The 12,490-nt window shown below is 42.1% G+C and overlaps 1 protein-coding gene across 9 annotated transcripts in view; it reads left to right on the top strand.

The window, feature by feature from the left end:
• Positions 1–12,490, top strand: part of LOC121585174 (tight junction protein ZO-2) — a 155,710-nt gene that overhangs the window by 97,191 nt on the left and 46,029 nt on the right. Inside the window, exon 2 of one of the 9 annotated variants that reach the window (XM_041901572.2) lies at positions 10,176–10,343. The exons of the other annotated variants lie outside the window; for them this stretch is intronic. The gene's annotated coding sequence lies outside the window, so the exon portion shown is untranslated. The remainder of the gene's footprint in view (positions 1–10,175; positions 10,344–12,490) is intronic. 9 annotated transcript variants of the gene reach the window in all.

The following is a 12,490-nucleotide window of genomic DNA, read 5'->3' as shown; positions in this document are numbered from 1 at the left end:
GAAAAAAGTATTTGATCCCCTGCTGATTTTGAACGTTTGCACACTGACAAAGACATGATCAGTCTATAATTTTAATGGTAGGTTTATTTGAACAGTGAGAGACAGAATAACAACAACAAAATCCAGAACAAATCATGTCAAAAATGTTATAAATTGATTTTAATGCAAAACATGACTTAGTACTTGGTGGCAAAACCCTTGTTGGCAATCACAGAGGTCAGACGTTTCTTGTAGTTGGCCACCAGGTTTGCACACATCTCAGGAGGGATTTTGTCCCACTCCTCTTTGCAGATCTTCTCCAAGTCATTAAGGTTTCGAGGCTGACGTTTGGCAACTCGAACCTTCAGCTCCCTCCACAGATTTTCTATGGGATTAAGGTCTGGAGACTGGCTAGGCCACTCCAGGACCTTAATGTGCTTCTTCTTGAGCCACTCCTTTGTTGCCTTGGCCGTGTGTTTTGGCTCATTGTCATGCTGGAATAGCCATCCACGACCCATTTTCAATGCCCTGGCTGAGGGAAGGAGGTTCTCACCCAAGATTTGACGGTACATGGCCCTGTCCATCGTCCCTTTGATGCGGTTAAGTTTTCCTGTGCCCTTAGCAGAAAAACACCCCCAAAGCATAATGTTTCCACCTCCATTTTTGACGGTGGGGATGGTGTTCTTGGGGTCATAGGCAGCATTCCTCCTCCTCCAAACACGGCGAGTTGAGTTGATGCCAAAGACCTCGATTTTGGTCTCATCTGACCACAACACTTTCACCCAGTTCTCCTCTGAATCATTCAGATGTTCATTGGCAAACTTCAGACGGGCCTGTATATGTGCTTTCTTGAGCAGGGGGACCTTGCGGGCGCTGCAGGATTTCAGTCCTTCACGGCGTAGTGTGTTACCAATTGTTTTCTTGGCGACTATAGTCCCAGCTGCCTTGAGATCATTGACAAGATCCTCCCGTGTAGGTCTGGGCTGATTCCTCACCGTTCTCATGATCATTGCAACTCCACGAGGTGAGATCTTGCATGGAGCCCCAGGCCGAGGGAGATTGACAGTTCTTTTGTGTTTCTTCCATTTGCGAATAATCGCACCAACTGTTGTCACCTTCTCACCAAGCTGCTTGGCGATGTAGCCCATTCCAGCCTTGTGTAGATCTACAATCTTGTCCCTGACATCCTTGGAGAGCTCTTTGGTCTTGGCCATGGTGGAGAGTTTGGAATCTGATTGATTGATTGCTTCTGTGGACAGGTGTCTTTTATACAGGTAACAAGCTGAGATTAGGAGCACTCCCTTTAAGAGTGTGCTCCTAATCTCAGCTCGTTACCTGTATAAAAGACACCTGGGATCCAGAAATCTTTCTGATTGAGAGGGGGTCAAATACTTATTTCCCTCATTTAAAATGCAAATCAATTTATAACATTTTTGACATGCGTTTTTCTGGATTTTTTTGTTGTTATTCTCTGTCTCACTGTTCAAATAAACCTACCATTAAAATTATAGACTGATCATGTCTTTGTCAGTGGGCAAATGTACAAAATCAGCAGGGGATCAAATACTTTTTTCCCTCACTGTAAATGCTTCACAGAGTTCAAGTAACAGACACATCCTTTGGCCTGGATTCCAAATTGGAAATGTTTGGTCCCAACCGCCGTGTCTTTGAGACGCGGTGTGGGTGAACGGATGATCTCCGCAGCCAACAAGTGCTCAGCATATGTGTGAACTCCTTCAAGACTGTTGGAAAAGCATTCCAGGTGCAGATGGTTGAGAGAATTCCAAGAGTGTGCAATGCTGTCATCAAGCCAAAGAGTGGCTATTTGAGGAATCTCAAATATAAAATATATTTTGATTTATTTAACACTTTTTTGGTTACTACATGATTCCATATGTGTTATTTCATAGTTTTGATGTCTTCACTATTATTCTACAATGTATAAAGGAAAAACCCTTGAATGAGTAGGTGTGTCCAAACTTTTGACTGGTAATGTAGATATCCAACATGACTTCTTAGGAAGCAGTTCTGTATCATTGATCCATATAGCAGAATCTATTTCATACATCTACAGCAGAATCCATAGGACTCCATCAGACAAGGCACAATGGAATTGCTCTTAGCCACAAAGTTTGTTGTGGTTCAGTCTTATACCTGGAGAGGTTTACTTGTGTTGATGTCTTCATTATTTGCTGTGATAGCACAGTTAATAACAGGCTGAGTTAACTGTTAACAGGCTAATTGCTGTTGACTTGCCCTTCTACTGGATTGTTATGTGGTGACAAGGTCAGTGATCTTATACAGGGTCCCTGGGTGGTGCAGAGCCTCTCTTCTCTGCTCCGCTTTGAAGATTAAACCTCTTTTAATGAATCACTCTCCTCTTACTCAGGGAAAAGGGGGTGGAGGAGAGAAGATGGAAGGATGGGGTGTGGGGGGGGAGTGGCTTTTGTAACCGTTCTTGTGCTCTTGTCTTATTTTAATTGCCTCCATTTAGCAATTTCAAAAGGGTACTTATTGTGTTATTACCAGAGCTATTTTTGAGGGGATTGGAGAATTACAGATTTGATTGGGGGCTGGTTGGAGTGGTGGGTACTGGTGTTATCATTTAGAGCTGTTCTAGTGGGTCATATGGGTGAAAAATGGAGGTGGGGGATTTTTTATTTTGATCAAAGGGACACACACAGTACTTTCACATGGTTTTATGGGAATTAAGGCAAGTGGCTTTAATGGCTAATTTCTCTGAACAGGGGGGTTACATAGTAAGGAGAAGCAATACTCCAAGCCGCAGCTCCATACTACTTGTCAGACATAGTGAACTGATACTGTATACTAGTTATTGGGGTGGGGTCTGTGGGTGACTTTTTGATAATTTTGGGGGGGATTCCTCATGTCTTACTCATTGGTAGGAAGAAGTGTGGTCCAAATCGGATTTTGGGTACTATACAGTGGGGGAAAAAAGTATTTAGTCAGCCACCAATTGTGCATGTTCTCTCACTTAAAAAGATGAGAGGCCTGTAATTTTCATCATAGGTACACGTCAACTATGACAGACAAAATGAGGAAAAAAATTCCAGAAAATCACATTGTAGGATTTTTAATGAATTTATTTTCAAATTATGGTGGAAAATAAGTATTTGGTCAATAACTAAAGTTTCTCAATACTTTGTTATATACCCTTTGTTGGCAATGACACAGGTCAAACGTTTTCTGTAAGTCTTCACAAGGTTTTCACACACTGTTGCTGGTATTTTGGCCCATTCCTCTATGCATATCTCCTCTAGAGCAGTGATGTTTTGGGGCTGTCTCTGGGCAACACAGACTTTCAACTCCCTCCAAAGATTTTCTATGGGGTTGAGATCTGGAGACTGGCTAGGCCACTCCAGGACCTTGAAATGCTTCTTACGAAGCCACTCCTTCGTTGCCCGGGCGGTGTGTTTGGGATCATTGTCATGCTGAAAGACCCAGCCACGTTTCATCTTCAATGCTCTTGCTGATGGAAGGAGGTTTTCACTCAAAATCTCACGATACATGGCCCCATTCATTCTTTCCTTTACACGGATCAGTCGTCCTGGTCCCTTTGCAGAAAAACAGCCCCAAAGCATGATGTTTCCACCCCCATGCTTCACAGTAGGTATGGTGTTCTTTGGATGAAACTCAGCATTCTTTGTCCTCCAAACACGACGAGTTGAGTTTTTACCAAAAAGTTATATTTTGGTTTCATCTGACCATATGACATTCTCCCAATCCTCTTCTGGATCATCCAAATGCACTCTAGCTAACTTCAGACGGGCCTGGACATGTACTGGCTTAAGCAGGGGGACACGTCTGGCACTGCAGGATTTGAGTCCCTGGCGGCGTTGTGTGTTACTGATGGTAGGCTTTGTTACTTTGGTCCCAGCTCTCTGCAGGTCATTCACTAGGTCCCCCCGTGTGGTTCTGGGATTTTTGCTCACCGTTCTTGTGATCATTTTGACCCCACGGGGGTGAGATCTTGCGTGGAGCCCCAGATCGAGGGAGATTATCAGTGGTCTTGTATGTCTTCCATTTCCTAATAATTGCTCCCACAGTTGATTTCTTCAAACCAAGCTGCTTACCTATTGCAGATTCAGTCTTCCCAGCCTGGTGCAGGTCTACAATTTTGTTTCTGGTGTCCTTTGACAGCTCTTTGGTCTTGGCCATAGTGGAGTTTGGAGTGTGACTGTTTGAGGTTGTGGACAGGTGTCTTTTATACTGATAACAAGTTCAAACAGGTGCCATTAATACAGGTAACGAGTGGAGGACAGAGGAGCCTCTAAAAGAAGAAGTTACAGGTCTGTGAGAGCCAGAAATCTTGCTTGTTTGTAGGTGACCAAATACTTATTTTCCACCATAATTTGCTAATAAATTCATTAAAAATCCTACAATGTGATTTTCTGGATTTTTTTTCCTTAATTTGTCTGTCATAGTTGACGTGTACCTATCATGAAAGTTACAGGCCTATCTCATCTTTTTAAGTGGGAGAACTTGCACAATTGGTGGCTGACTAAATACTTTTTTTCCCCACTGTATATATTGAATATTATATGAATCCTATAAATTAAAATGGCCAATTTTGGATGCAATCAATTAGCTGCATTTCTCAGAGATCAAATATAATTTCATAAAATAATGTTGCAGGAAGGCTTATTTAATCTGTTTCTTACTGCATAAACCATTGTCCTGACTCCTGTCTCGTATGTATCTCTGTTCTGTTAACTGTTATACTATTCTAGTGCTATCCCAGCTCTGCTCTGCTTCCTGCTCTCAAATGCTGTTGGACATGTTCTTTATTTATGAGGGAAAGATTATGTCTGAAATATTTACAACAGGAGCAGGAAAGAAGAACTTTCAATAAGACATGAGATGCAACAATCAAGAAGTTCCTACTTCCTCACAGCTTTTAAGGATAGGGGTCCTTGGGACCTGTGGGGTCTGACTGGTTAATGTGCCTGCTAAGAAGTGGTCCTAATTTAGACTGAAAAATAGTGGATTAACCACAGCTATCAGACCCATATAGACAAGGCCGATTCCCCTGGTCACCCCAAGCCCCTCACAGTAGAATACGATTATGTAAGGAAAATACATACATTCATTTCCATATCCAAGCTACAGTTTAGGATTTGGGAAGCTATTCAATGGTCATTTCAACTCAAGAACACTGCTCATTTTACTGTGTACTATAAGGTAATTACAAAGTCAGTTGATGGTGATTATGTTATGTAAAGTGTAGTATCTTCCTACCGAGGCTTTATCTCCATTAGTCTGGCAAGAGAAACTATGTATAGTGTTTCTGTATACAGTGCATTCGGAAAGTATTCACATTTTGTTACGTTACAGCCTTATTCTAAAATAGCTTAAATAAATAAAAATCCTCATCAATCTACACACAATACCCCATAATGACAAAGCGAAGAAAGTTGTAAAATTTTTTTGCCAATGTATTCAGAAATAAACAACAGAAATACCTTATTTACATAAGTATTCAGACCCTTTGCTATGAGACTCGAAATTAAGCTCCGGTGCATCCTGTTTCCATTGATCATCCTTGATGTTTCTACAACTTGATTGGAGTCCACCTGTGGTAAATTCAATTGATTTAGACATGATTTAGAAAGGCACACACCTGTCTATATAAGGTCCCACAGTTGACAGTGCACGTCAGAGCAAAAACCAAGCCATGAGGTTGAAGGAATTGTCCGTAGAGCTCAGAGACAGGATTGTGCCGAGGCACAGATCTGGGGAAGGGTACCAGAAAATCTCTGCAGCATCGAAGGTCCCCAAGAACACAGTGGCCTCCATCATTCTTAAATGGAAGAAGTTTGGAACCACCATTACTCTTCGTAGAGCTGGCCGCCCGGCCAAACTGAGCAATCGGGGGGGAGAAGGACCTTGGTCAGGGAGGTGACCAAGAACCCGATGTTTACTCTGACAGAGCTCCAGAGTTCCTCTGTGGCGATGGGTGAACCTTCCAGAAGGACAACCATCTCTGCAGCACTCCACCAATCAGGCCTTTATGGTAGAGTGGCCAGACGGAAGCCACTCCTCAGTAAAAGGCACATGACAGCTCGCTTGGAGTTTGCTAAAATGTATCTAAAGGACTCACAGACCATGAGAAACAAGATTCTCTGGTCTCATGAAACCAAGATTGAACTCTTTGGCCTGAATACCAAGCGTCACGTCTGGAGGAAACCTGGCATCATTCCTATTGTGAAGCATGGTGGTGGTGGTAGCATCATGCTGTGGGGATGTTTTTCAGCGGCAGGGACTGGGAGAGAAGTCAGAATCGAGGGAAAGATGAACGGAGCAAAGTACAGAGAGATCCTTGATGAAAACATGCTCCAGAGTGCTCACGACCTCAGACTGGGGCGAAGGTTCACCTTCCAACAGGACAACAACCCTAAGCACACAGCCAAGAGAACGCAGGTGTGGCTTCGGGACAAGTCTCTGAATGTCCTTGAGTGGCCCATCCAGAGCCTGGACTTGAACCAGCGACGCTCCCCATCCAACCTGACAAAACTTGAGAGGATCTGCAGAGAAGAATGGGAGAAACTCCCCAAATACAGGCGTGCCAAGCTTGTAGCGTCATACCCAAGAAGACTTGAGGCTGTAATCGCTGCCAAAGGTGCTTCAATGAAGTACTGAGTAAAGGTTCTGAATACTTATGTAAATGTGATATTTCAGGTTGTTTTTTTTAATACATTTGCAAGCATTTCAAAAAACCTATTTTTGCTTTGTCATTATGGGGTATTGTGTGTAGATTGATGAGCAAAAAAAACAATCAATTTTAGAATAAGGCTGTAACATAACAATGTGGAAAAAGTCAAGGGGTCTGAATACTTTCCAAATGCACTGTATTATACTGAACAAAAATATAAACAAAACATGTAAAAGTGTTGGTCCCATGTTTCATGAGATGAAATAAAAGATCCCAGAAATGTTCCATACGCACAAAAAGCTTATTTCTCTAAAATTTTGTGCACACATTTATTTACATCTGCGGGATCGTCTGAGACCAGCCATCCGGACAGCTGATGAAACTGAGGAGTATTTATGTCTAATAAAGCCCTTTTGTGGTGAAAACCTATTCTGATTGGCTGGGCCTGGCTTCCAAAAGGGTGGGCCTATGCCCTCCCAGGCCCACCCATGGCTGCGCCCCTGCCCAGTCATGTGAAATCCATAAATTAGGGCCTAATTAATTCATTTCAATTGACTGATTTCCTTATGAACTGCAACTCAGTAAAATCATAGAAATTGTTGCATGTTGCGTTCATATTTTTGTATAGTATACATATCAAGCTACTACTCCCTCATGCCAAAGCATATCTTACTCCGCAACATTTGCTTACAAGAGACCCGAAAGCACTTTCGGTAGCTCCAGCGTATAGTTTATAGTCCTTGAAGCTTTGTTACTTAGGCTACTTCTCCATGCTGAAGCTCTGAGCTTTTGCTTCTCCCAGTTTGTCTTGCTGGCTGCTTTAGCTAACAACGAAACACAACATTGCTAAAAAGAAACGGCGAGATGTAGTTTTGCTTCCGTCTGTCTGTGAAAACAACGGTGGTTACGGGGTGAGTGAACGCTACTCAGTTCTATCATGCTGTATGTTTATGAAATATTGTGCCGTATGAGTGTTGTCATCTCGCTGTGTTTATTCTGTCCCATTTCCATGAGAACGGTCGGTTCACAGTCACAGTAGATACACCTATCTAGGATTTGTTTCACCCTGTTTTGTAATATTATTTTAAGCCCTTTTTGAGGTGTAGTCCTAATCGGCTGCAGTGTGTTATTAGTTGCATAATGTACATAGGAGTAATGCCCTGCCTTCCCTCAAGTGGTAGCCTGCCTGTCTCCCCTGCCTGTGTGCCTGGGTGAATTTGCCATGGAGGGTTGGGGATGTAGTCGTGCTACATGGCTGGTTTCATAACTCTTTATAAAATGAAAGCGGTGCTCTAGGGAGAGAGAGCAAGAGTGCGTGCACACAGGTGCCTGAGCAATGGAGCAAACGGAGCAGCTGCACCTCCACTTTTTTTACCAGAACATTATCATGATCCGTTGGGTAATTTGTAATTTTCAATGATTAGTAATGTTTTGAGATGGTCTGTGTTAAAATAGATATGTCTATTTTATATACAGTGGGGGAAAAAAGTATTTAGTCAGCCACCAATTGTGCAAGTTCTCCCACTTAAAAAGATGAGAGAGGCCTGTAATTTTCATCATAGGTACACGTCAACTATGACAGACAAATTCAGATTTTTTTTCTCCAGAAAATCACATTGTAGGATTTTTAATGAATTTATTTGCAAATTATGGTGGAAAATAAGTATTTGGTCACCTACAAACAAGCAAGATTTCTGGCTCTCACAGACCTGTAACTTCTTCTTTAAGAGGCTCCTCTGTCCTCCACTCGTTACCTGTATTAATGGCACCTGTTTGAACTTGTTATCAGTATAAAATACACCTGTCCACAACCTCAAACAGTCACACTCCAAACTCCACTATGGCCAAGACCAAAGAGCTGTCAAAGGACACCAGAAACAACATTGTAGACCTGCACCAGGCTGGGAAGACTGAATCTGCAATAGGTAAGCAGCTTGGTTTGAAGAAATCAACTGTGGGAGCAATTATTAGGAAATGGAAGACATACAAGACCACTGATAATCTCCCTCAATCTGGGGCTCCACGCAAGATCTCACCCCGTGGGGTCAAAATGATCACAAGAACGGTGAGCAAAAATCCCAGAACCACACGGGGGGACCTAGTGAATGACCTGCAGAGAGCTGGGACCAAAGTAACAAAGCCTACCATCAGTAACACACTACGCCGCCAGGGACTCAAATCCTGCAGTGCCAGACGTGTCCCCCTGCTTAAGCCAGTAGATGTCCAGGCCCGTCTGAAGTTTGCTAGAGTGCATTTGGATGATCCAGAAGAGGATTGGGAGAATGTCATATGGTCAGATGAAACCAAAATATAACTTTTTGGTAAAAACTCAACTCGTCGTGTTTGGAGGACAAAGAATGCGGAGTTGCATCCAAATAATACCATACCTACTGTGAAGCATGGGGGTGGAAACATCATGCTTTGGGGCTGTTTTTCTGCAAAGGGACCAGGACGACAGATCCGTGTAAAGGAAAGAATGAATGGGGCCATGTATTGTGAGATTTTGAGTGAAAACCTCCTTCCATCAGCAAGGGCATTGAAGATGAAACGTGGCTGGGTCTTTCAGCATGACAATGATCCCAAACACACCGCCCGGGCAACGAAGGAAGAAGCATTTCAAGGTCCTGGAGTGGCCTAGCCAGTCTCCAGATCTCAACCCCATAGAACATCTTTGGAGGGAGTTGAAAGTCTGTGTTGCCCAGCGACAACCCCAAAACATCACTGCTCTAGAGGAGATCTGCATGGAGGAATGGGCCAAAATACCAGCAACAGTGTGTGAAAACCTTGTGAAGACTTACAGAAAACGTTTGACCTGTGTCATTGCCAACAAAGGGTATATAACAAAGTATTGAGAAACTTTTGTTATTGACCAAATACTTATTTTCCACCATAATTTGCAAATCAATTCATTAAAAATCCTACAATCTGATTTTCTGGATTTTATCTTCTCATTTTGTCTGTCATAGTTGACGTGTACCTATGATGAAGATTACAGGCCTCTCTCATCTTTTTAAGTGGGAGAACTTGCACAATTGGTGGCTGACTAAATACTTTTTTCCCCCACTGTATGATATAATTAACAGATAGCATTTTGCAACCCTCCCCTCGTCACCTCAAGATGAGTGGTTTTGACCACTAAAGTTTTGCTTCGCTGCCACTCGCTAGAAAGCACTGGTGTTTTAAAATGAAAAGGCACCTGCAATTTTTAGAAATCTACTTTGAGTGCTGTTTTTACATTTACATTGGTGTTTGATGTTTGATGCACTCAGCGTGTTGTAACATATCTTTTGAGAGGCATGCACTACGAGCAAATTCATTGTAACATTTCACTTTGCCTGTAAGAACCATGATAAGAACCATGAGCAGTGGTGTCATGCCCATAGGAGGTACAAGGGCATGTGGCCCCTCTGATTTGTCTTCTTTTTTTTTCTTTTTTTTCAGATCTTAAATTAATGGCTAAACTTTATTTTTAAGCCCATGTCATATAATAAATATTTCTAAAAATGTCCATGGTATTTTGCAGAGGGCGCACACTAGCTGGACTAGGCAAAGTGTGTGTGTGTGTGTGTGACGGAGATGTGGTCTGACACAGCGGAGAGCAGACTGTCTGAAGCTGTGAGGGCCACCTGCAGACAGCCAAGTCCAACAGCCCTCTGATCTTCACTGGTCCTGACCACACAGGCACACACGGGTACGGGCACACACACACAGGCACGGGCACACACATACACACACCCACTGTGTCACTCTAGGCTAGGTGGGGTGAAGGGTGTTGTAAGCGAAGCCCCTGTGTGACATGTGAGTCAAAAAGAGGGAGGGAGGGAAAGGAGAGAGAAGGACAGCAGAGACGAGGACAGAGAGAGAGATGTATGGGTGGGGAATATAGACGAGGGTTTTGTTGGTATGAGAATGTAATATCCTAATCACTGAGCAAAGTACAGTAGATGGGCCTATACTGTAGATATTTTAGTTTCAGTTTCGCATCAACTAACAGCTGTTCTATTTCTGGCAAGAGAATTACACTGTCCAGTTAAATACAATAAATAAATGAACTGTTAGATGTTACTTTCAGGACAGACTTTCAGAGACTAACTTTTCTTCAAACAGCAGAGAAGAGGGCGTTCTAAATCTTCAGATGCAGCAGGCTGATGTCTTATGATGCACTTTATGGTTTCCAGTATCAATTATTTAAAGCCACCTGACTGACTGTAGACTGATGATGATGTCATCTATTTTAGAGATGGGAGAAGTGACTCATAAACTTGATGACAGAGGTCTAGTTCAGGTCTTGCTTATAGCAAGTCTACGAATGCTTAAAGCGAGTCTTATGGAGCATTTTGGTTAGGAGACAATAGAAAAGGTGGTTCAAAGAAAGAGAGCTAGACTATTTCTCCGGCTTGCATAGTTAGAGGTTCTGAGTATCAAGGTTTAACTCTACGAAGAACTCAAAGACACGCACTCACACACAAACCCAGATGCCCTTAAGCCTATTCGGACAGGATTAGTTTTACTGGTTGGGTAATGTAATTACACGAGCACAAAACACCACATCCGTAATTTTAGTCCCGTCTGAATCTGCCATGTCAGTAATATTTACATGGCAGGAGAGTAACAATTCCAGCCAGAATAACCTGTTTTTTGGCAAACTCCAAGCTCCTCTGACAATACTGGTCCTGTGAGTAACGAAATCCCGGTGTTTTCCGAGACATTACAGACTTTTACAGGTGCTGCGCACAGTTTGAGCAAGAAAACAAGAAGTGCTGCACATATATTTCATATGAATGGCCTAAATGTATCAACTTTCACAGTAAATACTTTTGTCTATAGGCTTCAAAACGAAGCCTATAAACAAAAGTATTCACTGTGAAAGTTGATATTGCACAAAACGTGCCTATGAATTGAAATTAAATGTTTAATTAAATGTGCAATAAAAAAGTATTGTGCTTAGGACTATTTAAAGCTGCAATATGTAACACTTTGGGCGACCCTACCAAATTCACATAGAAATGCAAGTTATAGATCTGTCATTCTCATTGAAAGCAAGTCTAAGAAGCGGTAGATATGTTCTATGTGCGCTATTTCTATGCTTCACGGTCTTAAGTTTTGTTTTTGCGTCTTTTACTTTTGGTTTTGTACACCAGTTTCAAACAGCTGAAAAAACTATAATTTTGGTTATGGAAAATATATTTAACTGCGGTTTAGGTGGTACAATGATTCTCTACACTATACTTGCTTGTTTTGTCACACAAACTGAAATTAAGCAAACTATTAGAATTTGAGCAACCAGGAAATGGCGGAGCGATTTCTGCATAGTGCATCTTTAATGAAACTCTGGCTTTAAATGTAGGCAATAGATCGCAAAGCAGGGCATCCCCAATTCCCCATTTAGCTAAACTTTTTGGAAATGGCAAGTTAATTTTCTCATAACGCATCTCAAGTGCAGCGCGTTGTTCAGCAGCTCACATCAGCAGGATTGGGGGCATTTTCATTAGCAGGGACTTCTACCGTGGGACGCTAAAATAAAGATTATGATCACACTTCCTCAATGTAAATATTATGGAGACACCTACACATTTGGCAGCCAAGCACGAGTTATCAGTGTAGCTTATTATTGTCTAGAGATTATGTTGAATATCATCAAAAAATAAATAAAAAAATTAAAGGAATTACAGGGGGCAGTTTGGAAAAACGATTCCCGTGCAAATCATTTCCTGGAAAGCACATGCTGGGGCAATAATTACATAACCAACATCTCTAGTAATACTAGTCCCGTCCGAATGTGGTTATGTCCCTTTAATCCCAGATAATGTTTTTCCAGGTCACCCCTAACATTCTGTC

The sequence above is a fragment of the Coregonus clupeaformis genome, chromosome 16 (assembly GCF_020615455.1).
Source record: "Coregonus clupeaformis isolate EN_2021a chromosome 16, ASM2061545v1, whole genome shotgun sequence".
NCBI classification, from domain to species: domain Eukaryota; kingdom Metazoa; phylum Chordata; class Actinopteri; order Salmoniformes; family Salmonidae; genus Coregonus; species Coregonus clupeaformis.
The sequence above is the reverse complement of the archived record's forward strand: the minus strand, read 5'-3'. Positions and strand labels throughout refer to the sequence as shown.